The 24,774-nt window shown below is 43.1% G+C and overlaps 1 protein-coding gene across 5 annotated transcripts in view; it reads right to left on the bottom strand.

The window, feature by feature from the left end:
- HIPK3 (homeodomain interacting protein kinase 3) overlaps nucleotides 1-23,410 on the bottom strand; it is a 62,770-nt gene extending 39,360 nt beyond the window's left edge. The window contains exon 1 of one of the 5 annotated variants that reach the window (XM_081906710.1): nucleotides 22,811-23,410. The gene's annotated coding sequence lies outside the window, so the exon portion shown is untranslated. The other 4 variants (XM_081906714.1, XM_081906712.1, XM_081906713.1 and 1 more) reach the window with 4 other exon arrangements.
- Nucleotides 23,411-24,774: the final 1,364 nt, after the last annotated feature.

Here is a 24,774-nt window from a genome sequence, read left to right as displayed (position 1 = left end):
AAACAGCTTTCAAAGTTTATTTAATAAAGGGAAGCAGACTACAATTGTATGTTTAAAGGGTCAACCCTTATAGTAGGTTAATTATATATAGAAATATATCAGTATATAGGAATCTCCATTATTTCCTACTACGGTACATTAGGTATTCGTAAACCATCATCTTGTCCTTATATTAATTTGCTTTTTCAAATTGTATACTGATGGATGCATATAATACATTACTTTATAAACAGCATACTGTAAAACATGCATGTCCCTGCAGGTTATTTAACAAAAGATAAACTATTTTCACACTTACAGCGTTTATACTTTTATATATTCAATGCCAGCATGCACTTATTCCTGACTCTTAAGTACATAACAGTGTCTGTGTCCCGAGTACTGCCTGATCTAATTATTGGGAGTTAGATTCAGTTGAGGCCTCAGGACTCAAACAAGTCACTTGAGGGGCTCTGGTCAGCCACCTTGACACTTGTCAACCTTGGCTATTAAAAACTAGTTGGAAGTGATTAACTGGATGGGTCTAGGGTCTAGTGGTTAATGCTCCTTGCAGGATGGCATAGTACCAGCTGCCTTGAAGGATACAGTGGCGCAGCCCCACTTCAAGAAGCCCACATTGTCCTGAACAACTACCACTCAATCATTGAAACCCTCTTTGCAGGCAATATGCTTGAGAAGGTGGTGGCCAGGCTACAACTACCTAGATAGGTCACCATTTCGAAACCTTATACAGACAGCTCTGAATCTGAAACAGAAGCAACCAACATTGTGCCTTCCAGATTTTATTGTTCTACAACTCCCATTGTCCCTGATCATTAGTCATGGTACCTGGGAATGATGAGAGCTGGAGCTCAGCTATACCTAGATGACATCACATTGGATACCCCTGGCTTGGAAGAATGGTGAGTAGGATGATATTCTTTACATATATACCTCGAGAATAAAATCTTGTGTGGTGCTCATTCAGTGAGTTTATAAAATTTTCTTCTGACCAGCCTTGAAAGTTCAATGCATGTGTATGTTTACTTTTGCTCACTTCCCTGTACTAGTAATAAATTTTGTTTTAAATAACCACAATTGATTAACTACAAAGACATTGGGAGCAAGCAACCATTCAGGAACGTAGTATTTATATACCTTTTTGTTAACTGTGCTCAACATTATCTCAGTATTCTTTACAAACAATGGTCCATAATGTTTTGTCAGATTGTGGTGTCCAGGACCTGGTGTGAGGAATTTGCTGGTTTGGCTGCTTTCAAGGCCAGTGTGCACCAGGTGCCTGAAAAACATGACTTTTCCACAGTCTTTCTCCCAAACTTGAGAAGGGGGTAGTACAATGAAATTGTTGGAACAATCTACCCATATCTGCTGTTTTAAGGTTCGTCACCCATTACAGACAGCAGCACACTTGTGAGCAAAAAAAATGGAAGTCCAATATTACTATTTTCCATAACACAGAGAAGTGAAGCTACATTCACAAGCAAGAAGAGATTTAAACTGGAATTCTCCTGTTTTGTTTTTAAAGGTCCTCTTTTGTCAATATAGTAGAAGCATCTACTGCATAAGGCAATTCATTACTGTAAAACACGTGGCCATTTGGGAACCTCTCGATGGTTAAAGTTAGTTTCTTCTTTCAACTTGCTTCCTTAACTCAGATGCATGACAGCAGCGATCATGTTTTCAAAATTCCAAGTGAAGCTAACACCAGAAGTATCTACAACTTGTAGGCACACAAAAATATATTACACATGGAAGGCATGAAAATTTGAATCCAGACACCCTTCTCAAGTAAAGCAATTCTGCAGCACCTAAGCAAAGGTTTTGTCTGAATGGTAACTAAGTAATAATTCTTTGTAAATGTGAACCTGCTCAACCATATGGATGGCCTGCTAATCTCTTGGACATTGACAGATCTGAGTATAGCTGCCAAAGCTGCTCTGCCCCGAATGGAATGAGCCTTGATATGACCTTCAATTGCAAGCCCTGTCAAACTTAAAAGCAAGAAAGTAACAGAGGTACTCAGTCAATTTGTATATTATGAAAAGTACTTAAATAGTACTATAACACTGCTCTGAAACAAGATAACAAACAGGTAGGATTACCAAACTTTCAAAAGGGAGAAATATAGTAGTCATGGGAAGCTACACTGATATCTGTTGGAACTCAACCTTTGCCAAGATTGTAAGGCCCAACAAAATCCTCAATTGCCTCACTGACAATTTCATTTTCCAGAAGGTGGAAGAAGCAACAAGGGGCTCGTCTATGTTGGACCTGGCCCTCACCAACAAGGAGGACTTGATTGACGATGGGGAAGTACTGGGAAACTTGGGAGGAAGTGATCATGGCCTCTTGGGTTTCAAGGAAAAATTGAGTATAATCAGACATCCACTCTAGACTTTAAGAAGGCTGATTTCAAAAAGCTTAATGGGTGAGATCCCATGGGCCGAAATACTCAAAGAGAAGGGAGTCCAAGATGAATGGTACTTTCTTAAAGGTGAAATATTGAGGATGCAAATGCAGACAATTTCAACAAGAAAGAAAAGTGAAATTATAAATTATAAATAATATGAAGGCAGAGGTTCTCCACCTATTTCAAAACAAGCCTTACTACATCAAGAAGAAAAAAACCCTAACCAATCACCTTTCACTCTCCTCTACCTCAGCATCCCACAGACATTTTTTGTTAATAACACACATTTAACAAATGCTATACTTCCATCACATTCTACCAAAGAGATAGACATCTTTCTCGCTGCTGAAGTACTAGCAGAGAGCTCCCAGCATACACTTATACATGGTTGACTAGTGTAGGTTTTAGTTAGAGTAATCATTCTTCTAGAGATAAAATAAATTTAAAGTATTGTACCTTTATAGATTTTAGAATAAATAAATCTCAAAACAAACCACAGCTCAGAAATTAATTGCCATATTTTGTAAACACAACAGGTCCCAAATTATGTTTGTAAGCAGAGGTTATTACATACAAAAATTGCAATGAAGGCAGATAAACACAACAACCACTAAATACTTAGCAACAAATCAAAACATTACTATTTCTTTATCAGTAACAAATTTATTCCTCTCTTTCCATTACTGATTGTCCATTATTCTTTAAATGCTCTTTTAAATGATATTTCAAAGCTTAGTTGCCAAAATAAATAGGAAATGAATATAGCACTGCAGTACACCATTAAGTATACGATTAAGAAACATTCTTTACTCCCGGGTCTCTAAGACAGAGGTAAAGAACTTTTACCCTGGGGCCCAACCTTGGCCCACCAAACCATTCCCACCAAACCATGGATCAGCTGCCCATCAGCTGACATCCCCTCTCACATCAGATGTGCAAAAAGCAGAGGGGGAAAACTGGCTGCAACTGAGCAAATCAGCCCTAGGACATAGGAACAAACAAAGCCTTTCCCACTGCCTTTGCAAGCCCACAAGTCAAGCATAAAGTGGCTCAAGAGAAGACTCTTGTAGCAGATTGGTGAAAAGCAGGTTTCTTCCCTCTACTTTGGAAGTTTCCACTAGTGGAACTTCTTGTGTGCACAAAAGCCAGGAAGAGCAGTCTCCACCGTACCAAGGCTGTAGCCCAGCAGACTGCTCCCCGTTTCCAGCAGGGCTACAGCTGTCCTTAGCTTAGCTGGTGAGTGTGTTTCTATGAAAGGAGGGAATGATTGAGAAAGAGATAAGGGAGCCACTTGTCTGTAATTCAAGGCTTAAAATAAAATGCAAACTAATAATAATATAATCAAATGCAAATTGAAGAAAAAGTCAAAAGCTGAGTTCAAAGCCGCACTGTCCCCAACAGTCAAGTAACCCATCTACCATAATTCACAGAAAAAGCCTTGCATTATAATTCATATTGACAAATATTGAAGAATACATTTGCAAGAATCTTTGGACAAATAGCTGATAATGTTCATGCATGCACTGAACTGACTGTCCCAATATTCTACAGCGTACATACAGATTTCTTTCTCTGCTTCTTGTTTCTTTGCTGCATCAGTATAAAATAATATGGAACAAATTACATGCAATGTATCATGTAATCAGTGGCAATGACAGCAAATTCCACATGCTAATTATGTGTTGAGTGAAGTACTTTTTTGCCGATTGTGAATCTACTTCTAAATCAATTTAATTGTAAAACTCCAAGTTCTCATCTTCTGAGAGTAGAAGAAAATTATTTCTACTTTTTCCACACCATGCATTAATTTCTAGACCTCTCTCACACTCCCATAAATGCCTTTTCCCCCTAAAGTTACATTATTAAACCATGATCTGAAGCAGTTTAATCCTTGCATATTTTAAATAACTTTTGTAAATAACAATCCACAAGTTCATACAAAATATGATTCATTCTATTCTGAAGTGAAAGCTTTCATTAGCCTGCTTTGTATTCCCAATCACCTGAACCAATACAATTTATCCTATGACTTTCTTCTCTTTAAATAGCTACTATCCATTTGCTGACAAGCTATATTGTATCTCCACATCAAGGACAAAAGATATTTAAACAATCATTCTTAAACGATATGTAAAGTACCGTATTTTACGCCCCATAGGACGCACCGGCCCATAGGACGCACCTAGTTTTTTGGGGGGGAAATAAAGGGGGGGAAATTATTTTTTTTCCCCAGGCGCGGGGCTGGGGCGGGGGAAGCCCGAGCTTCCCCCGACCCCAGCCCCCAGAACAGGCTGCTATCCGCAAGCCGTGGGAAGCCTGCGAAGGAGAGGCACTGCGCGGAGAGGGAGAACTGCACAGCACCCTTCAAACGAAGCTGGAGACCCTTCTGTTCCTCCTCCAGCTTCTAGGCAGGCGCGTGGCTGAAGGGGCGCTCTGCAGTTCTCCCTCTCTGCGCAACACCTCTCCTGCGATGGAGAGGCACTGCACGGAGAGGGAGAACTGTGCGGCGCCCTTCAAGCGAAGCTGGAGGAGGAACAGAAGAAGCTGCTTCCAAAGCTGCGCGTCATCTCTCCAGCTGGGAGAGGGTGGCGGGGCTATTCCTTAGCCTCACGCACACTCTCCGGGCTGGAGAGGTGGCACGCGGCTAAAGAGGCTACTTCCAAAGCCGGGCGTCACCTCTCCAGCTGGGAGAGGGTCACGGGGCTATTCCTTAGCCCCGCACACACTCTCCGGGCTGGAGAGGTGGCGCGCAGCTATGGCAGCAGCCTCTTTAGCCACGCACCACCTCTCCAGCCCGCCTTTTGGGAGCTTTTTCCTGCCTGCCTCCCCCCTGCATTCGCCCCATAGGACGCACACACATTTCCCCTTCATTTTTGGAGGGGGACAAGTGCGTCCTATAGGGCGAAAAATACGGTAATCTCAAACTGGATTTGTTATTTATGTTTATACCCCTCCCATAATCCAGGGCCTACAGATGCTCCACAGCTCCTGGACAGAATGAGGGGGGGGAATCCAATTTCAATCAAATAGAAAATGCTACTATATGTTGTGGCACAGGGGAAAAGGTGGAAGAAGAATAAAAATATTTTCATTTGTGTTAAATGGGAAACTATTGAAACTGCCAGACTAAGAAGTTAATTGCAACACTCTAAATTCCATGAATAAAAGGCACTTTGGCTTTCTAGTTTATTTACCAAAAGAAAAAACCCTCCATTTCCTAAGGAGTTGCACCTGGCACTTCTGCATACATATAGACATGAATATATACCACTAATGCTAATATACAAATCATATGATCGCCACTAAAAACAGAACTGAAAGAGTCATCTTTCCAGAAATTATTAGCCAAAACTAGTTTTTTCTTAAGTTAGAAAAGCTCAGAGGCAGAAGAGGGAGCAAACTGGGAGGGGGAGGAGGCGTCAGGAAGCTGAAAAGGCAACAGGGTTTAGTGAGCAAGAAGAGCAACCCAAAATCAGAGGCAGAAGGGAGGGGGGAGGCAGAGATCAGGCAGGCCGAAGAATCTAGGGAGTCTCCCCTTCCCCCATTGTCTCCCAGAATGCAGTGAGAAATGAAAAGGATGGAGCAAAGAGAGACAAGATGACAGTCTTAGGCTCCCAGGGAAGGAACCAAGAGAGGTGCCTTAGAGAATAGTGGGAAGGAGGGGACCGGGAAGAGTTGCTTGATCACAAGGCTTGCACTGTTTTGGTTTCTTTTAATAAAGAGTTAACTTCGCTGGGTGTTTTACTCCTGACTCCAGTTCCTGACAGAATCTCACACTACCACTACCATTATAGGGAAAATTAAATAACAGAATCTTAAGTCGGATATAGTACAGGCAGCGACCATTTTATACATGTCCAATTGACACGCAAGCACGCACACTGTCATCTCTACCACCCCGGAAGTGGCCTGAAAACAGGGTGGGGCCTGTATGTCCATTTGTCTCTAATCAACATCCAAACATTCCCCTAAAAAGCCTATGACTGTCTGGATTTCTCTCTTTTAATTTAACAGTTTATTACATGGGGGTGGGGGAGAGGGATACCCAGTTGTGGAACCCCACTTGTGCAATGGACTTTGGCTTGCACAAGCAAGGCATCTATTTTCTCTCCTCCCCCTCCAGCCTCCCTCCCACCCACCCCATACCAAATCTACTCTGAAAGGTTGGGGGTTGCAGGGGGTGGGGAGAAGATGAAGGGGAAATCGCTTCACATCCACAGGCAATGCTGGATTTCATCCAAAATCAATTCTAGGCAAAACAGTATGCTTTCTTTTACAAAAACCAGTAAGCATTTGTCAAGCATTGAGAAGTGCCCATCTACTTTACCTTCCTTAAAGGTAAAGGGACCCCTGACCATTAGGTCCAGTCGTGACTGACTCTGGGGTTGTGGCACTCATCTCGCTTTAATGGCCAAGGGAGCCGGCGTACAGCTTCCAGGTCATGTGGCCAGCATAACTAAGCCGCTTCTGGCGAACCAGAGCAGCACACGGAAACGCCGTTTACTTTCCCGCCAGAGCAGTGCCTATTTATCTACTTGCACTGCTTGCTTTCGAACTGCTATATTGGCAGGAGCAGGGACCGAACAACGGGAGCTCACCCCATCGCGGGGATTCAAACCGCCGACCTTCTGATCGGCAAGCCCTAGGCTCTATGGTTAAACCCACAGCGCCACCCATGTCCCTTTTACCTTCCTTACATATAGTTTTATCATTTCAGACATCATATCATAGTCCCATTGCTTTCTTATCTAACGCTTGAAATAAGAGAACGCATCTCAAGTTTACACTTTATCTAACTGAGAAAGCCACTGTTCCATTACTAACACATCTGTCTTAAAATACATTTATGCTCTGTAATAATAAGAAAATAATTTACTGAAGGACACACAAAATGTATCTACAGCATGGGACTATTGCAGTAACACTTTCTGGGGAATCACAGGCATTATAACTGTGCAAATATGGCTAGAGAAATCTTGAGAGAGAATTATTCACACTCTCACCAAACTACAATTCCCAGGATGCTTTGGAGATAAAACTAAGATGGTATAAAAATCAGTGTATATGTATGTCCCAAGTTGATTTTAATAGAAAGCTACATGTGTATCTAAATTTGATTGGTAGGTATAGAAGTGGAACAGCTGACAGACATGATCCTAGTAAGAAAATATTTCACTGTAAACATTTTAGAATGTTGGGTATTACCTTATACAGAATCATTAGTCTAGCTAGTCCTGAATTGTTTTGGGGTTTTTCCAACTTGCAGTATTCATCCAGTGATTCAAGCAAAGAGAGTTATTTACAAGTTCTGAAACTTGGAGCTCCTTTATAAACAGAGTTCAGCAGGATTAAAACTTAAGAGCTGCACTCAAAACATATGCTCGTTCGCTGAGGTATCCCACCTCAAACTAGTCAAAACAAAAATAAAATTCTGCATGGTCATGTATAATGAGTGCTGATCTAATACATTGTTTTAAAATCAAGCACATATGGGTCTAATGGGCCTTGTTATTTCTCAGGGTCATCTGTTCCCAATTTTTTTTAGCAAAAACAGAATTATTATATACATACTGTAGCAATGATTAAACGATCCAACATAAATATGGCATTAATTATAACTTTAATCAAATGGGATGAACAACCCACTTGTTTTGCTGTTGTTGTTGCACAGCAATAAACAGGTATGCGACAAGAAAAATGGAACAAAGGTGAAGAGGGTTCTAAAGACCACCTGCATGTTCAAACCACTCAATTCCCATCAGTTCCAGGATAATTTTTTTTCTCAGCCAAGCTCCAATACCAGGTGATCTTAATTGGGAGAAAGGTGGTTAAGGTAGGAGAGATTAAGAAAAACAAACAGCAGGCATTGAGATTCCAGCTCCTTCCGCAGGCATCCATACACTGCAAAGGTACTCTTGTTTCCCATGCTGCGTGTGATTGAGGGAGACTCCCATTTGAAAGAAAATGCAGCTAGAGTCTAGATATCAGTGCAGGGTGTGTGTGTTTTTCTTGGTAAAGCTTTATGCCAGGGGCGGCTAACCTGTAACTGTTGAGATGTTGCTGCACGGCAGCTCCCACAAGCCCTGGCCGTTGGCCATGCTAGAAGTCCAAAAACATATGAAGGGTCACAGCTGAACCATCCCTGTTTTATGCCATTACAGGCGGCAACCATCTTAGGCATGTCCAATTGATGCGTGATCACCGATGTGCAGGTCCTTTTGGGCCCGCAAGAGGGCAGAACAGGGGTGGAATGAGGTGGAATAGGGGCGGGGAAGGACAGAACAGAACAGGGGACGTTTATGCACACTCTGCCAACATGCTCGGGGTCCCGGAGCAGAACCCCCACATGAAATGCTCACCACCTTTATATATTTACAAAATCTCTATGTTGGTTAAACAGAACCTCCGATAGTCTGTTCTACACACAAACTAGTTTGGCTACAGACTCTGCAATATACAATACAGGCAGGCAGGCAGAGACTGGTACATCAGTGAGTCAATATGAAGGTTGCACAAGGAGCTTGAGAAAACACTAATAAACTAAGCCAGCCTTGTAGATTAAAAACAAAAGGCATTGTTAACCCTCTACTGTACTAATCTGAACTCCCCAACAACAGAAGCAACAAACCCTGGACTAAAACTGATCAAGGACTGGAACGTCTTAGACATACATGAAATATTAAGCTGTATATAATTGTTTTTAAATGAATAAATAATACCAAATGATGTGTGAAGAGAGCAGACCTCTGATTCTGACAATAACATAATCAGACATTGATTTTTAGACAAAGAGGCTCTTGACAGATGCAGGTCAGCAGCCTCCAAGTTGATCCAAGGGCAAGCACTCTGCAGTCTACCCAGAAGAAGAGGACTTGATGCCGAACTCTGCCCCCAAGGCTAGAATTATTCAGGCAGGATAGAAATCAGATGCTGTACAAGCAACATAGCCAAGTGAGTTTTCTCTAACAATCCTTCCGCTACTTTAAAACCATCCTTATCTGTCCCCATTTACCAAGCATAGTGTCTATTTCTGGCACTTGGCCCTGATAAATCACTATCCTTATTTTGTCTTTTGTTGATGCCTTGTAAAATGTTCCTAATCTGGACATATGTGCATTGTACTTGCTATTACTCACAATTCAATCCCCATCCCTAGGTCTCTACAAGCAAACTCTCCCAAGCAGGGAGCACACATATATTTAGAGCTGGCAAAAACACACCCTAAATGTGTCACTTCATACACAAGTGGGGAAAGATTTGAGAAGCGCCTTATCACTGGAAGGGAGTCAGCAGTGACCCCTTTTCTCTTTTTTAAAAAAGCCAAATTTAGATTCTATGGCTTTGAAAATTATCTACCAGTTTCCAATGTACCATCTGAAAGCAAAGTCCAAGACTAGACGTCTGCTCATCAATTCCAGCAGTCTTGGAGAATATTGATTATTCAGATCCATTACAATAAAGAAGAGACAAAAGAGTATATTCTCCTGAACCTCTCAACAATTCTTTATATCATGGACCAATTGAATTCTCTCTCTGTTGGGACTCAAGCCATTACAACACTGTATTCCCTTGTCCTAACTGGAGGGAGGGAGAACAGGTCCTGCTTCTGGGCTTCCCATAGGCATCTGGTCATCCCCTGGGACAACAAGGTGCTGGACCATATAGCCCTTAACCTAATCCAGTAGGATGCAGGTGGCACTGTGGTCTAAACCACTGAGCCTCTTGGGCTTGCCGATCAGAAGGTTGGCAGTTCGAATCCGTGCGACAGAGTAAGCTCCTGTTGCTCTATCCCAGCTTCTGCCAACCTAGCAGTTCAAAAGCATACCAGAGCAAGTAAATAAACAGGTACCGCTGCAGTGGGAAGGTAAATGGCGTTTCTGTGCACTCTGGCTTCCATCAAGGTGTTCTGTTGCGCCAGAAGCAGTTTAGTTATGCTGGCCAAATGATCCGGAAAGCTGTCAGTGGACAAACACCAGCTCCCTCGGCCTGAAGCAAGATAAGCAGCACATCCTATAGTCATCTTTGACTTGACTTAACCGTCCAGGGGTCCTTTACCTTACCTTACCTTACCTAACCTAATCCAGCAGGTCTCTTCTTATGATATTCAAAGGTGGTGCCGTGAGACCTCTGTTCCACCCCAAGAGTTTGATGTGCCTCAAGGTTCCCTCTTGTCCCCTAAGCTTTTTAGCATCTATGTGAAACTGCTGGGTAAAATCATTCAAAGTTTTGGGCTAAAATGCCAGATGCAGATGGTAAGCAGCTTTGAACTTGTTTTCGTCTTCTAATCCCAAGGACATTGTGGAAATCCTAAGCAGGTGTTTGGGAGCAATTTGTGGGTGAGAGCAATCAAGCTGAAGCTTAGCCCAGAGAAGATGGAAGTGTTATGAGTGGGGAGATCTGCTTATTCTGGATGGGGCTAATCTCCCCCCAAAGAGCCAGGTGTGCTGTTCACCTCTGCTCAGTGGTGGTTACCATGGAGATGGAAGTGGTGTTGGCACCCAGGTGTGCTTTTTATTAGCTTGTGCTGGTTCGCCAGCTGCAAAAAGCTGGTCTTGCCTCAGCAGCACATGCTCCAGTTACATCCAAGCTTACTCACTGCAATGCACTTTACATGTGCCCGAGTTGCCCGAGAAGATAGTACTGAAATTACAACTGGAGCAGAAGACAGCAGCTAGAACTCCTGAGCCATGTGACACTTATTCTGTGTCAGTTATGTTGGCTGCTTATTTGTTTCCAGGACCAATTTAAGCTGCTGGTATTAGCCTTTAAAGCCCTAAGTGGCTTGGGACTGGGTTATGTGAAAGACCACCTGCACCTGTAATAGTCTGATGCTCAAGTTCAGCATCTGAAGCCCCGCTCTCTGAGAGGACCATACTTAGTAAATACTTGTGACCATTTTAGTGGTACACCCTCTCCTGGTAAGTGCCTATGGTCTCCTTTTTGCTGACTTCCAGGAGTATGTTAAATGCTTGTTTATTCCAGTCTGCCTATGGTTAATTTTAAATTAGTTTTGCTTTTAACTGAGGTTTTATCTGCTGCTGCTTTGTTATATTAATTATTTGTGTACTGAATATTTTTATTTATTTTAAAGTACCTTGTAATTGGCTTCCAAGGATTTACACCCTGACAAGTGGGCCAAAAATCTAGCAAACAACTAAATATATACTACCATAAGTGGAGCTCTTCCCAGCAGCTGGCGGCCACCATTTTGTACCAGAGTTTCCAAGTCATGGCATAATTCCACAGAATTTGAGTAAAACAGATGGTGGCAGCCACATGCAAAAAAAACAACAACCAAAAGTGACTACATGTGGCAGCAACATATTACAAGTTGTGTTTGAAGACACACAACTGTTGCCACTTTCTTCTCATGGTAAGCACCCCGCCTCCATGAATCTTTCAAAGATTTCCACTCCCCACAGTTTTGAGGGAGGAATTCCTACCTATTCTCATTCTAAGCCAAATATTTCCCCTTGAGAATGTTTCCACTCCATTGCAGGTACAGTACATGTAAATCACTATGGCACCAAGTAGCATGCAGACTACTTCAGCACAGTTCCATTTTGCCTTTACTGTGCACCTGTTCCGAGCCAAAGAAGCAGGATGTAATCCCACATACACACATGAGCAGTGGTTAAATCCTGCTCAGTTTGGCTCCTCTAGCTTGTTCCCTGCTATGCAACCAGAGCAAGCAGCATGCATTTTTGAAAACTGCCCGGTTTTTGTAAGCACCTTTGAATTTGGTACTGTTTTGTGATTCCCACTGTCAAAGGTTTCAGAAAAGGATTCAGACAGATGGTGCTGCTAGTCTGCTAAGCTCAGTTGTGATTAAGGACACTTACATTTAAAACACTTCTGAATTCTTTGTTAATTGTAGCTCCTGTAACCTGAGCTCAGCTAACAGCAGCAGCCCAGTTGTAATTTTGATGCCGATTCCTCTCTTCTCTAACCTGAGCTCACGTGTAAATGCAGCATATTAGAAAGGAAGGATAGGAATTAGGCTAGCTATGATACATGCTTCCTTATTGTAACTTTACTTGTTTGAATTTTGCGCCTTTTCCACACTCCTCCCTAACTCCAGAGGGATTCTGTGAGCCAGTTTGCTAGTGTTTCCTAGCAACCAGCTTGCATCTGGGAGGGAGGTTGCTCTCAATTACCAGCTTCTTGTGGGTGCTGAGGATCACAAGATCAGCAAGTGAGCTGCGATGGAGGCAAGCATGATCATCTCATAGACAGGCTTTCAGTGACAACAGCAGGGGGTAAGGTGAAAGGCTCAACAGACTCATTTTATTTTGCGGGAGGGCACTGCTTTCCTTTAGTGTTTATTTTTTATTAATCCACCTGGAGGGAATTGGGTTTCTTTCATTGCTGTATCTTTGAGCACACCCACTTTTCCCAGCCACACCCACCGCTGGAATGTGACTTTCTGAAGGCTGGCCACACTTTAATTCAGCCCTCAGAGCAAAAAGTGATCATGTGATCAGACCCAGAATTAACTGCCTTTCTTCCCGTCCCACACACCTCTACCATAACCACCTAACCAACTGCTGAATGCTTTCAAGTTGCAGCTGCATCGTAATAATGCTAACCAGATCAGATGTGAGATATAACATTAGGGGGTTCTTTTTTCTTTCATGGAAACAGATCCATTTTTCTGCTTCAGCAACCTGAGTGGGACAGGTTAGTGCAAAGTGAAGTACAACAGGTTAAGAAGAATTTTCTTTGCTCTGTAACTGAAAAGGGGGAGGTCTACAGCAATGAGCAAGTATACCAAAAGGTCCCCATCTTCCTTTGTGCAATGCTAAAGGATATGTACCTTGCTTGATAGAATAACTACATTGCTGACAATATCATTGATATAGATCAGGGGTAGGCAACCTAAGGCCCATGGGCCAGATGCGGCCCAATTGCCTTCTAAATCCAGCCCACGGGCGGTTCGGGAATCAGCGTGTTTTTACATGAGTAGAATGTGCGCTTTTATTTAAAATGCATCTCTGGGTTATTTGTAGGGCATAGAAATTCGTTCATTATGGCAGCTCATATTATTCATGCAGGAATTCTGTATAATCCAAAATTCCTGCTTGTTTGAGGAATGCCAAGCCAGACTCTGGTTTGTTTCGTCTGTGGCACAGCAGGGGTGGGGAAAGTGCACTGCGGAAACTTTTGAGCAGCATGCGCTAACTAGCATACTGCTCATTCACATTAAACCATAGCTTATCAATAAGGCCTTTGTCAACAATTCAAAACTATTACAACGCACAATTACAGTGTTTTAAAGCACTTTGGGCATCTCTAAATAGCAACTACAGATTGGGGGTAGGAAGGGCAGTGATGGGGAAAGCAGCAGAAACAGAAAAATAGAGAACTACAGCCAGGGCCATAATATGGCTATGGGTCACGCTCGGCAGTGGAAATGTAGTCATGGCAACTTTCAGCAAAAATCCTACCTAGATTGGCAGAGCTACAGAGGGGTGCTACACAAATTTTTAGGCACCTATTTCTCCCCTGCTTCCTGTCAAGAACAAACCAGATGGTGTGTCTGTGCCCCCACAGGGCTCTTACAAAATGAAAAGCAGCCACAGGAGGCTGTGATGAGAAGCAGGGGAATAGTAGAGATGCTGCATAACCCTTTCCACATCAGCTGTTTTTTTCAGCTCAGTGTTTTCTGATTTTCTACTTGTCACTCCCCAGCTCCCAGACCATGGGTAAGGCCTGGCTCAATCGCCTTCTAAATCCAGCCCACGGATGGTCCAGGAATCAGCATGTTTTTACATGAGTAGAATGTGTGTTTTTATTTAAAATGCATCTCTGGGTTATTTGTAGGGCATAGGAATTCGTGTGTTTTTTTCAAAATATAGTCCGCCCCCCCAAGGTCTGAGGGACAGTGGGCTGGCCCCCCTGTTGAAAGTTTGCTGACCCCTGTCCTAGACTCTGAAAACCTCTGAGGGAGATGCTATTACACATCCCTCTTGTGTAACTTTTACTCTGGCTCCTAAACACCCCGGCCCCTTAAGAGGGGAACATTGAGAAAGACAGCAGGCATAACACACACTAAGATAGTACTCAGTGTAGATATAAAGGTAGCTAAAACTTCTCACTTCTTCATTCCTAACACAAGCTTGTTAGCTGGTTAAGGATGGCAGCTGGTATTTTAACCTTGTAAGTTGCCAATCAATAATTTTCCAGAGTATTTACAGTGGTACCTCGGGTTAAGAACTTAATTCATTCTGGAGGTCTGTTCTTAACCTGAAACTGTTCTTAACCTGAAGCACCACTTTAGCTAATGGGGCCTCCCGCTGCTGCCGCGCCGCCGGAGCACAATTTCTGTTCTCATCCTGAAGCAAAGTTATTAACCCGAGTTACTATTTCTGGGTTAGCGGAGTCTGTAACCTGAAGCGTATGTAAACTGAAGCGTATGTAACCTGAGTTACCACTGTACTGGGAAAAACCTTTCTCCCATTACTACTTACCGTATTTTTTGCTCTATAAGACTCACTTTTCCCCTCCTAAAAAGTAAGGGGAAATGTGTGTGCGTCTTATGGAGTGAATGCAGGCTGCGCAGCTATCCCAGAAACCAGAACAGCAAGAGGGATTGCTGCTTTCACTGCGCAGCGATCCCTCTTACTGTTCTGCCTTCTGAGATTCAGAATATTTTTTTCCTTGTTTTCCTCCTCCCAAAACTAGGTGCGTCTTGTGGTCTGGTGCGTCTTATAGAGCGAAAGATACGGTAAATAGTCTTGGTAACTGATTTGTTTAAAACATAGGAGAATCCTTTTAGAGTTTTTAAAATAAGTTCAGAAAAGCAAACTAACTTGTCCATCTAATCTTTATTTGTGTAGATATACTGTGAACAGAAGAAAAGAGACATGCCTGTTAACAAAATTAATTTTCTACAGTTGAGCAAGAAAAAACAACAACAGGATTCTTCAGAGACCTGCTCCAGTCTAGGCCTGTTATACCTGCCTTCACTTTTGCTGCAGGGAATGAAATTCAAGGCATGCTAAAGCAGATAAATTCCAAGCAACACATGTTGAATTGCATGTCATTAAACACATAATACACACAAACATTTCTACTCCATTGTGCAAGACAACAAGCAGGAAGTATTTCTTCATGCAAGTAACTATGCCTGTAGTATATCTATGACAATTCAAGGACTTGCTTTGCCAATAAACAGTCAAAATAAAATGGAGTATCTCAACAGTGCATCCTTTCAAAATATAACATAATGCCAACCATGTATGTACGGTAAATATATTAATGCACGTGTTAAGGACAGTGTCCGAAACTCTCATTGTTCTAGGCACATTTTGCAACAGGAAATTTCGTTAGTGTGAGTACTTTCTGAGCTCTGGACGCAGTACCGTGCCTAAGATTTCAGATTAAAACTGCAGAGTGGAAGGAAAGGAGGGCTTTTTTCTGCCTCCCCACTTCCAGCTACTCTCTGAAGACTGGAGAAAAAACGCTGTTAAGAGTATTAAGGAGGTGGGCAGGGGAAGGACTAGACCATGTGAAAAATGAACATAATAGTTTAGCTGCAGTTCATTCATTTTCAGCTTTATATTCTTGTTATAAAAAAGTGCACCTAGACATTCCGTTGTTGTGCCCATAACCTAAGTTTAAGGTGCCATTTAGCTCCCAGCTTTCGTATCTCAGTTTCTAACACTGGTTAAGGATCATCAAGTCAATGCAGACATTTAATCTTTCCTCTAGAGCAGGGCGGTCCAACACATGTCCCAGGGGCCACATATGGCCCTTGACAACTTTTTATGCCTCTCCCCTCCCCGTAGCCCTTGCACTGCCTTCCCAAAGTCTAGTTAATACTTTCCCAACTTTGGGAAGGAAAAAGGGGAGTACTCTAGGACCCTGCCGGAGCCTCGCACCTTCTTCCCAAAGCCCAGCTTACTCAGCTTTGGGAAGGCAGCTGGGGCAAACATGTCAAATTTGGCCTCCTGTTCCCCTTGCCATGCAAGAAGGCACTATGCAGCCCGTGGCTTCCATGTCAAAGTACTCTTGCGGCCCACTTGATATGAAAAGTTGTGCCACCCTGCTCTAGAACCACCCCAGGCTTTATTTACTAAAAACATTTTTTTACATCACCTTTCTTAAAGAAACCCACTTTATTTGAAAGATTTCACAACTTTTCTGACACACCCTAATGTTTTAGCAACTGAGAGCATTATTTCCCTAATTTTTCCAAGTCTGTCTTGCCCAAAGGCACACATTAAGTAGATTGAATAATCAGAACCAACGGTTACTAGCTGGAAGGCATTTTGAACTGCTCCAGAAGATGGAGGGACTCATCAAGAGGATCAGTTAAGGTTGCACCACAGAGCCAAGCTATAATCCCACATTAATGGAAGCTTGATGTAAAACACTACATAATTACACACAGTACTCACAGGTGGTAGTGTCACATGTTATGCCTCTGTTAAGACCTCTGCCTGATTTTTATAGCAACTCACTATAATGTCATAATGCTGCAATGAATATAGAGGCAAGCCTAGCAGCTGCTTCTAGACCAAGTGACGAGAAGAGAGTGACATGAAGGATACTTCCCTCCCTCCAACCCCCCCAAAAAGACAATCTTTTCTATTCTGAAATAATTTCCATATAACAGTTGTGGAGTATGCCAACTAAACAGAACTGCAAGTATTCAGGGGACTACTTTTTACTAACAGGGGTTTGTGCCAAAAGAAAAACTTATCTGGTAAGTTTCGGAAGGATCTTTCAGTTTGGTAAAAAGTGACAGTAAAAGGACCATCTAACTTTACACTTTTAAAATAGCTGAATACTTAAAATAAAAGTAGAGTGCTTGTACAGCTGGTGCTTGCACTGATCAACTTTAGGATTCTCATAGCTCAATCTTGTATTTCAGGAGCATTCCAGTAACAGGTTCCCTTATCAAAATAGATTAAATGCAACAGCGATTGAGAAGCAAAGTTACAAAGTGCAAGCAATTGCCAACATATGGCTCCTACTCAGACTGCCGCCACCCCCCGCCCAAAGCATCTGTGCAGCTATACTTTTGGTGTGTGTTTTTAATCTTTACAGATTTATTCTAACACATGTTACAACTTCCTGGTAAACGAAGGGTCAAAACCCAACAAATTATTCAAAATCATACCCGAATCGAAACTGTTATGAAAACTGAAGACATCAAGGGCATGATGCCAGGCACAACTAGTCAGTGCTATTTTAAGTACCATTAACCAGAAACATTGCACTGAACTGTAACGTGGAAAACAACAGCACTTCTCGACTTGACGATGAGAAGGTAATTAGGGAGTGACATAATCGTGTCTTAATTTATACGGGAGGAAAACACTGGAGACAAAACAAGTAGCAGTACCTGATATTATGAGACAAGGGACAGAAAGAAAGCATAACAGGCTTCTAAAAAGCCGCCACTGGTAAATAAGATCTGCTTCCACGCAACTGGCAAAGGAACTTGTGTAAACAATAACATTATTTATATATTTATTTCCTTTTCAGGCTCTCATGGAACGAAACTTCACGTGCAGGAGGAAAGGCTAACTTCTGCAATACAAATAGTAGTTCAAAAAGTTATAATAGGCAGAAAGGCTTAAGCAGCCTTTCCTATCTATCTTCCTCCCCAAGCAGCCTGCACCAGCCTGCTTTAATGTTAAAGAAAACACAAAGAAATCTTTCAACGATATCTTTATGTGGTGCTGGCCTGCTTGTTTCAAGTCTGCATTTAGTTGTAATCTGTCCTGGGCTCAGTGTGGTGGAAAGGTTTATAAATAAAATAAAATCAAGAAAAGTTCTGGGCACTTAACATTCAAATATAGGAACTTGCTTAGTGTTCTTACATGTGCAAAAAAAAGTGCCAAAAAACACCCTTAAATCACAACAAACCCTCCAGTCTAAGCAAACATAGATTTGCTTAGCACAAAAATGGATGTGGACTTCATGGTCAGAGTTTTGGATTAGTCTTCAAGGTAAGTTTAAGGGAGCTATTTACTGTAGTTACAATTTATTGGTTGAATATTACTATTTAGGCTTGTTCACGAAAGACAACTTAAAAAACTAAACACTTGTTTTACATCAGTTATTTAAACCAACCTTTTTTTCTTAGGAATTTAAATCACCTTTACACATCATTGCCTCTGGGTTGACAACTAGGATGCCACTCAACATGTTAGTTTAGTTCCAGGGGTGTTTTTCTGGCCCCTACTTAAGGCATTTGACATATGGTTTGGGGGGAGGGGAGGAGAGTAAATGAATGATTGTCACTGAATTACGAAAAGTTATAGAGCATTAAAGGTAAAGGTAAAGAGGACCCCTGGCCATTAGGTCCAGTCGTGGCCGACTCTGGGGTTGCGATGCTCATTTCGCTTTATTGGCCGAGGGAGCCGGTGTACAGCTTCCGGGTCATGTGGCCAGCATGACTAAGCCGCTTCTGGTGAACCAGAGCAGCGCACAGAAATGCCGTTTACCTTCCACCGGAGCGCTACCTATTTATCTACTTGCATTTTGACGTGCTTTCAAACTGCTAGGTTGGCAGGAGCAGGGACCGACCAACGGGAGCTCACCCCGTCACGGGGATTCGAACCGCCGACCTTCTGATCGGAAAGTCCTAGGCTCTGTGATTTAACCCACAGGGCTACCCACGTCTTAAAGGACAAGGAAAAGTAACTGAAATAGTTTTTTTCTCAGCCTTCCTCAAATCCAAGCAAATGCCTATATATGACTTTCACTTCATCAAATTCAACCAAGTTAAATGTAAAATTTGTTTCAGAATTTCCTACCGACTAAGCATTCTGGAAAGTAACCACTTAGCAGCCCACCTTCAACTATGTTTGCTCAGAAGTCAGTCTTATTGAAAGGGGGTTGGTCAGCAGTGGGGAACCTTTTTCAGTCTCTGGGGGAAGCATATCAGTAATGGGGAAGCCCAGAGGCAAAAATATGCAAAGCTGCAGGTGCAACTCTTCCTTTTGTACATTGGGCTACACATTCTAGCTACACAAAATGAGAGATTTCTATATGTGCACCCTCACCTTCCCATTTACACAAGCAAGAGGCATTATCACATTTCAGACAGGCAGACAGGCAAAAGCACTGTCCAATGGCAAGAAGCCACACCAATGGGGGGGGGGCCCAACAAAAGAACATAGCCTAGGGATGCTTGCAAGGGCTGCAGGGCTGCATTCAGTTCCCAGGCCAGAGGCTCCCCACCCCAGACAACATCATACTTAAGTCTATGCATTTCAAGGTGCCCACTCTGAAGTACAACTTAATCAGATACCACTCTCTGAGTTTTCAACCACTTACTCTTGTAAACCGCCCAGAGTGGCTGGGGAAACCCAGCCAGATGGGTGGGGTATAAATAATAAAATTATTGTTATTATTATTACCGTCCTTATGTATGTCATTAGTTCGCATACAAAAACTTTTTGAACTATAAAAAGATAAGATTGTCCACTAATACTTACATCAACAAAAATATGATTACAGAGTTTGAGAAGCTTCCAAACATTACAAATAATTATTAGGTTGCAAGCCTATACCCACTTATGTGGGAGTAAGCCTCACTGAACTGACTTCAGTCAAACAATACAGGCTAGAGTTCTTATTTATAGACTATATAGTTCATGTATAGTTACCCATAATAATAATAAGCTCGAGGAGGTCAGCTATGTGTGACCAATGTAATATTTTTCCATGGAATCATTACCTTTTAAGAGAGCTTGGCTCATTCACAAACTCTATACTAGAGCCATGACCTAGTTACGTGCTTCTTAATCTGTGTGCGCAATGACATGCTTATTAATATTAGGCACTTTAGCACTACAGAAGAAATAGTCTGATGTTAACACTGCGTTTACAAAAGGTCTCCAACAAGCCAAACTTCTAAAAGCTGTCAGAACATCTTTACTCCTTGTCACGCGTATGAAACTAAAATTCAAACAAACAATGAGCCTTATTATAGCTTGAGTAGTTTCAGTTAATACTATACTCGGCATCATAACTGCCCTACTATGAGGAAGAAAAGAGCATCATGACTTTTTAATTAGTTTTCTAAGAAAGGCTATACACAGATGTCAAGATTTTATTTCCACAAAAATAAGATTCCAATAGCCTGTTTAGTGTCATACAAGAATCCAACAACTATCAAGAAAAGTACACAGGGAATGCCAAAAATCATTGTTCTTGATTTGTTAATTTAGAAAAGGAATAGACGTGAACACCACAAAACAAAGAGCCAATGATTAACAGTACACTTTATATAGCACTTAGTGCATAGTCATGGCTTAAAATAAGTGCATTTACAAAATTAGCTACATGCATATCCAAGTATCTGGTTTCACAAGGCACACGAGAATAAGACACCAATATCTCTGGCCAAGAAAACTCAACATTTTTAGCCTACAAAACATGCACAAAATCTCTACCCAAAGTTAAATTTAGATGAATATGTTTTTAGAAAGAGAAAAATAATGTAAATGTCATAGTACATTGGAGTGAAATCCTAGCCCCACTTACTTGGGAGTAAGTCCCACTGAATTCAACAGGACTTACTTCTGAGTAGACATGATTAGGATTGCCCCCTAAATCTTGTTGAAAATGTGACAAGTTGTTAGTTATCCAAACAAGTGTTTGGGTATAAACCTGCTGTACTAAAAGCACTGGAATCCTGTAACAGATCTCAAACTTTAATGTTTATTTAATCAAGTTATTTAAAATCTAAAAATCAATAAACCTTGACTACACACGGTTCTTGTTCAAATCAGTATCTAAGCTTGTCACCAAGCAACAAAAAACGACAAACTAAAATGCTAGATAAAGTAAACAGTATCATTTCACAGTACTTCATTTTACAGTGAATAAACTATATCACAATATGAAGGGGAAAAACAAAATACAAAAACCAGCATTTCACTTAAAAGAAATCAAGGACTAAGTGATTATTAGTTTTAAATTCTACATCAACTTTAAGCCCCTGTAGCTCTGAATTACTGGCAGTATCAAATGTTCACTTCACGTACCATTTTAAGTTGGCGTTTCCCCTCTCTGACATGGAAATAGACATTACTTTCCCAAAACTACAGTTGCAAATTACCCCTGAGTCCCAAAGGAAAGCAATAATCCCTTGTAACTAGAGTAGCTTGCGACCACGCCTTCCTGCTGCCCTAGCAAGTTGCAAGCGGAGCAGTCGTGTCACATTTCTTCTTTCATATCCAGAGATCCTAAAGGTTAGTTTTACAGAGGCCAGAACTGGCTTATCTAGCAAAAGTGCAAACGGGTGGGAGACACACAAAAGAGAAAATTCTGGTTGCCAAAGGAAAAGACCGCCACAGAAAGCAAGAATGGGAGCGATACTACGAAATGGAGCTGAACTATTTATATACAGTACAGTACAGTACTAATCTGTTGGCTCTCAGAGCTGTTGGTGGCAGCAAGCCTCACTATCTTCCTAATTCGACTTCGTCAATTTATACTGGGGAAAAAGGCAACATAGGAAATGTGGGTTTTATTTTTGTTTTAGAAAATGTGGCTCCGTCTTCAGCATTTAAAAGCCCCCCCCCTTCTTTTTTTACTGAGTCACCAGCTTCATCCGATGGAGCAAGAAGATATGCGAAGGTTAAGCCCCCATGTCAGGCAGCAGTTAACTTGTAAAAAGAAGTGCGCCAAGACTCAACCCTGTTTTGGAAATCATGCCCTTACCTTGCAACCAGTCCTCCTGGTCCCAGAATCACGGGGACCTGGTGCGGGTGTACAATATAAATAGAAGTCTGCACATGCTCGCGGGTACTCTCGTACTATTTCTTCTATCCCAGCTCTCAGATCCGGTAGGCAATTAGAGAGGCTCCTAGATAGCCTTAACACAACGTCTAGCTGCAAATAAAACTCGGGATGTACAGCCAGTTCCCTTGGCACTTGCAATCCACGCACAATTCTTCGGAAGTCCCAAAAGGGATTTACTTCCGAGAAAACCTGCCTTCCTTTTCCCCTTTTTGGAGGGGAGGGGGGTGGTAAAGCCTCCCAAACAAATCCTGGTTCCGGAAAGGGGGCAGCTGACGGCGAGAAAACCTGACCTGCCTCACTTTCCCGGACCGATCCTACAGGATTCGCCCTACAGCCCAAGATCGGGGCGCCCCCAGCTCCTTATGTCGAAGCCAGGTGTATGTAGGGGGACGGGGATCCACTGCCAGTTCAGAGGTGGAGAGATCTTTTTACCCAAAAGGAGGGGAAGGGAATTAAAATGCTTTTTTATTTGGTTACCTTGTTCAGCCCCCTCGGTTTTTGTTCACAACAACTCCCAAAACATAGTGGCGGGCAGGGGAGGGGACGGGGGGGCGTTTCAGCTTGGCTCTGCACGCTCAGCGGGGAAGAAGGGTCGCTCGGTCACTCGCTCGCCTCCTCCCAGCCTCTCACCTTCACAGATCCGGCAGCGCTACAGTCCCCGCCGCCGCCGCCGCCGCCACCGCAGCAGCCCTCGGCATGACCAGAGCGCTACTACCAGGAGGCGCCTCCCAGGCCGGGCTCAGCCTCTGGCTGCTGCGGCTGCTGCTGCTGCTGTTGCCGCCGCCTCCTCGGCCGCTGCCATCTTGTCCTGGCGGCTGAGAGGAACGCGCCCCAGCTCAGCCCGCTCAGCTCCCCGGGCCTCCGCCTCATCTTCCCGGGGAGGGATCCAGCCTGCTGCCTCCGCCGCCGCCACTCCTGCAGCCGCCGCTTCCTCCGCCGCCGCCCACTTCGGCGGCTCTCCCCGCTGCTGCTTCGGTTGCGGGGCCTAGGGGCAGCGGGCACAGCTGCCTCCGTCGTTGTCCCGCCGCTGCTGCCGCCCCCTTTGCTCCTGAGGCTGTGAGGAAGCCTCAGCCCCGCTCCGACATGTCTCTGTTCCGTTTCCAGCCTGCGGGGCCCTCCTGACGAGAATAGGCGGGCCGCCCTCTTCCGCAGCTGCAGCGCCACCGGCTGGTTTCTGCCGGCCTCCTGGCTGGAAATCAGACCTCTAAACCCGCCTCTTTCTCTGGGAAAGGAGCGCGCGTCCTTCGCCTTGCTTTGGCAGAGGCCCTGCTCTCGCCTAGCAGCACCTCTGTAGGCGAGCGACAGCGCCGAGAAGCAGGTCAACGAAATGAAAATGGGGAGGAAGCGCCGTTACATGCAGATCACCGGGCGTCGTCTTCTGGCCAGACACCTGTAGCCTGACTAACTCGCTGGGCGCCTTTAGTCAGAAGAAAGAAAAACCCTACCGAGCTCAGTAGGGCTTACTTCCATCTAAAGCAGTGGTTCCCAACCTTTTTTTGACCATGCCCCACCTAAGCATTTCTAAAATCCTGATGCCCTCCACCTGTTCACGTGGAGGAAGACATTAACTCTTAATAACTCATTCTCAATTGCCCCCTTCAAAATCAAATTGCCCCTCTGTTGGGAACAACGGGTGTAAGGGTATCTAGAATTGCACCACAAAGCCTGAAAAGCACACTCTGCCCATGCGCCATGCACATTTGTGCATTCCCAAGTGTGCAATAAACTTGAATCTTACACTGGCCCCACTTTGCATTTGCAAATGGTTCTTGTGGGCCAGGATACATGGGCGTAGCCAGGATTTTGTTGGGGGTGCAGGACTTGGTTTAGGGGAACCAGGACTTTTGTTATGGGAGGCAGAACTGACCTGATTGGTCAATTAGAAAAGTACTTATATTGTTTTACTTGATGGGGGGGCAGGTGATCCCCCCCTTGGCTACACCCATTTTCATTTACTTTGGCTCCAGTGTGTTCCCACTGCTGGTGTTTGAAGCTGAGTACACTTGACTTGAGCAGCAATCCATATTTATCCTGGAGTTTCTTGAGAAACTGCTGCTGATTGAGGCACTACCCCTCAAACCAACTTCCAACCTGTTCAAAAAGGTAAGCTGAGGTGGGTACATTTAAGACAGTGGACGACACATGGGCAGAGAGCAGCTTCAGCAAACGGGAGATCAGCACACAGAAACAAATTGGGTGAAGACATCCCCACTACCTCTCAACTGTGTACAGAAATGTAAGAATGTGAACTGAAACACTGAGAAAAATCAACCTCACTGCATCCTAAGCCACTGATGTGTGCATAGCCAAAATTTTACACTGGTTCTATACACTGTGGGCTGAAAGTTGTTCAAGCTTCCATTTGCACTGGAAATATTTACTTATTCAAGTTCTATTAAGTTCATTAGTTCTGCAGCTAGAGAGTATCCTTGTTGACTGGTTTGTAGTCCATGATGAAGTTTAGAAGAAGGAATTGGCCACTCAGTGGTACCAAAAATAAAGCTAGAAAGTTAGGTTCCCATTCATGTCAGTGACACACAAGCTGTGCAGTACATGAGGACCCACTTACTCTGGAAAGCCCACCAAACAGAAAT

Source organism: Podarcis melisellensis (assembly GCF_964234715.1).
Source record: "Podarcis melisellensis genome assembly, chromosome: 1".
Taxonomy (NCBI): Eukaryota; Metazoa; Chordata; class Lepidosauria; order Squamata; family Lacertidae; genus Podarcis; species Podarcis melisellensis.
The sequence above is the reverse complement of the archived record's forward strand: the minus strand, read 5'-3'. Positions and strand labels throughout refer to the sequence as shown.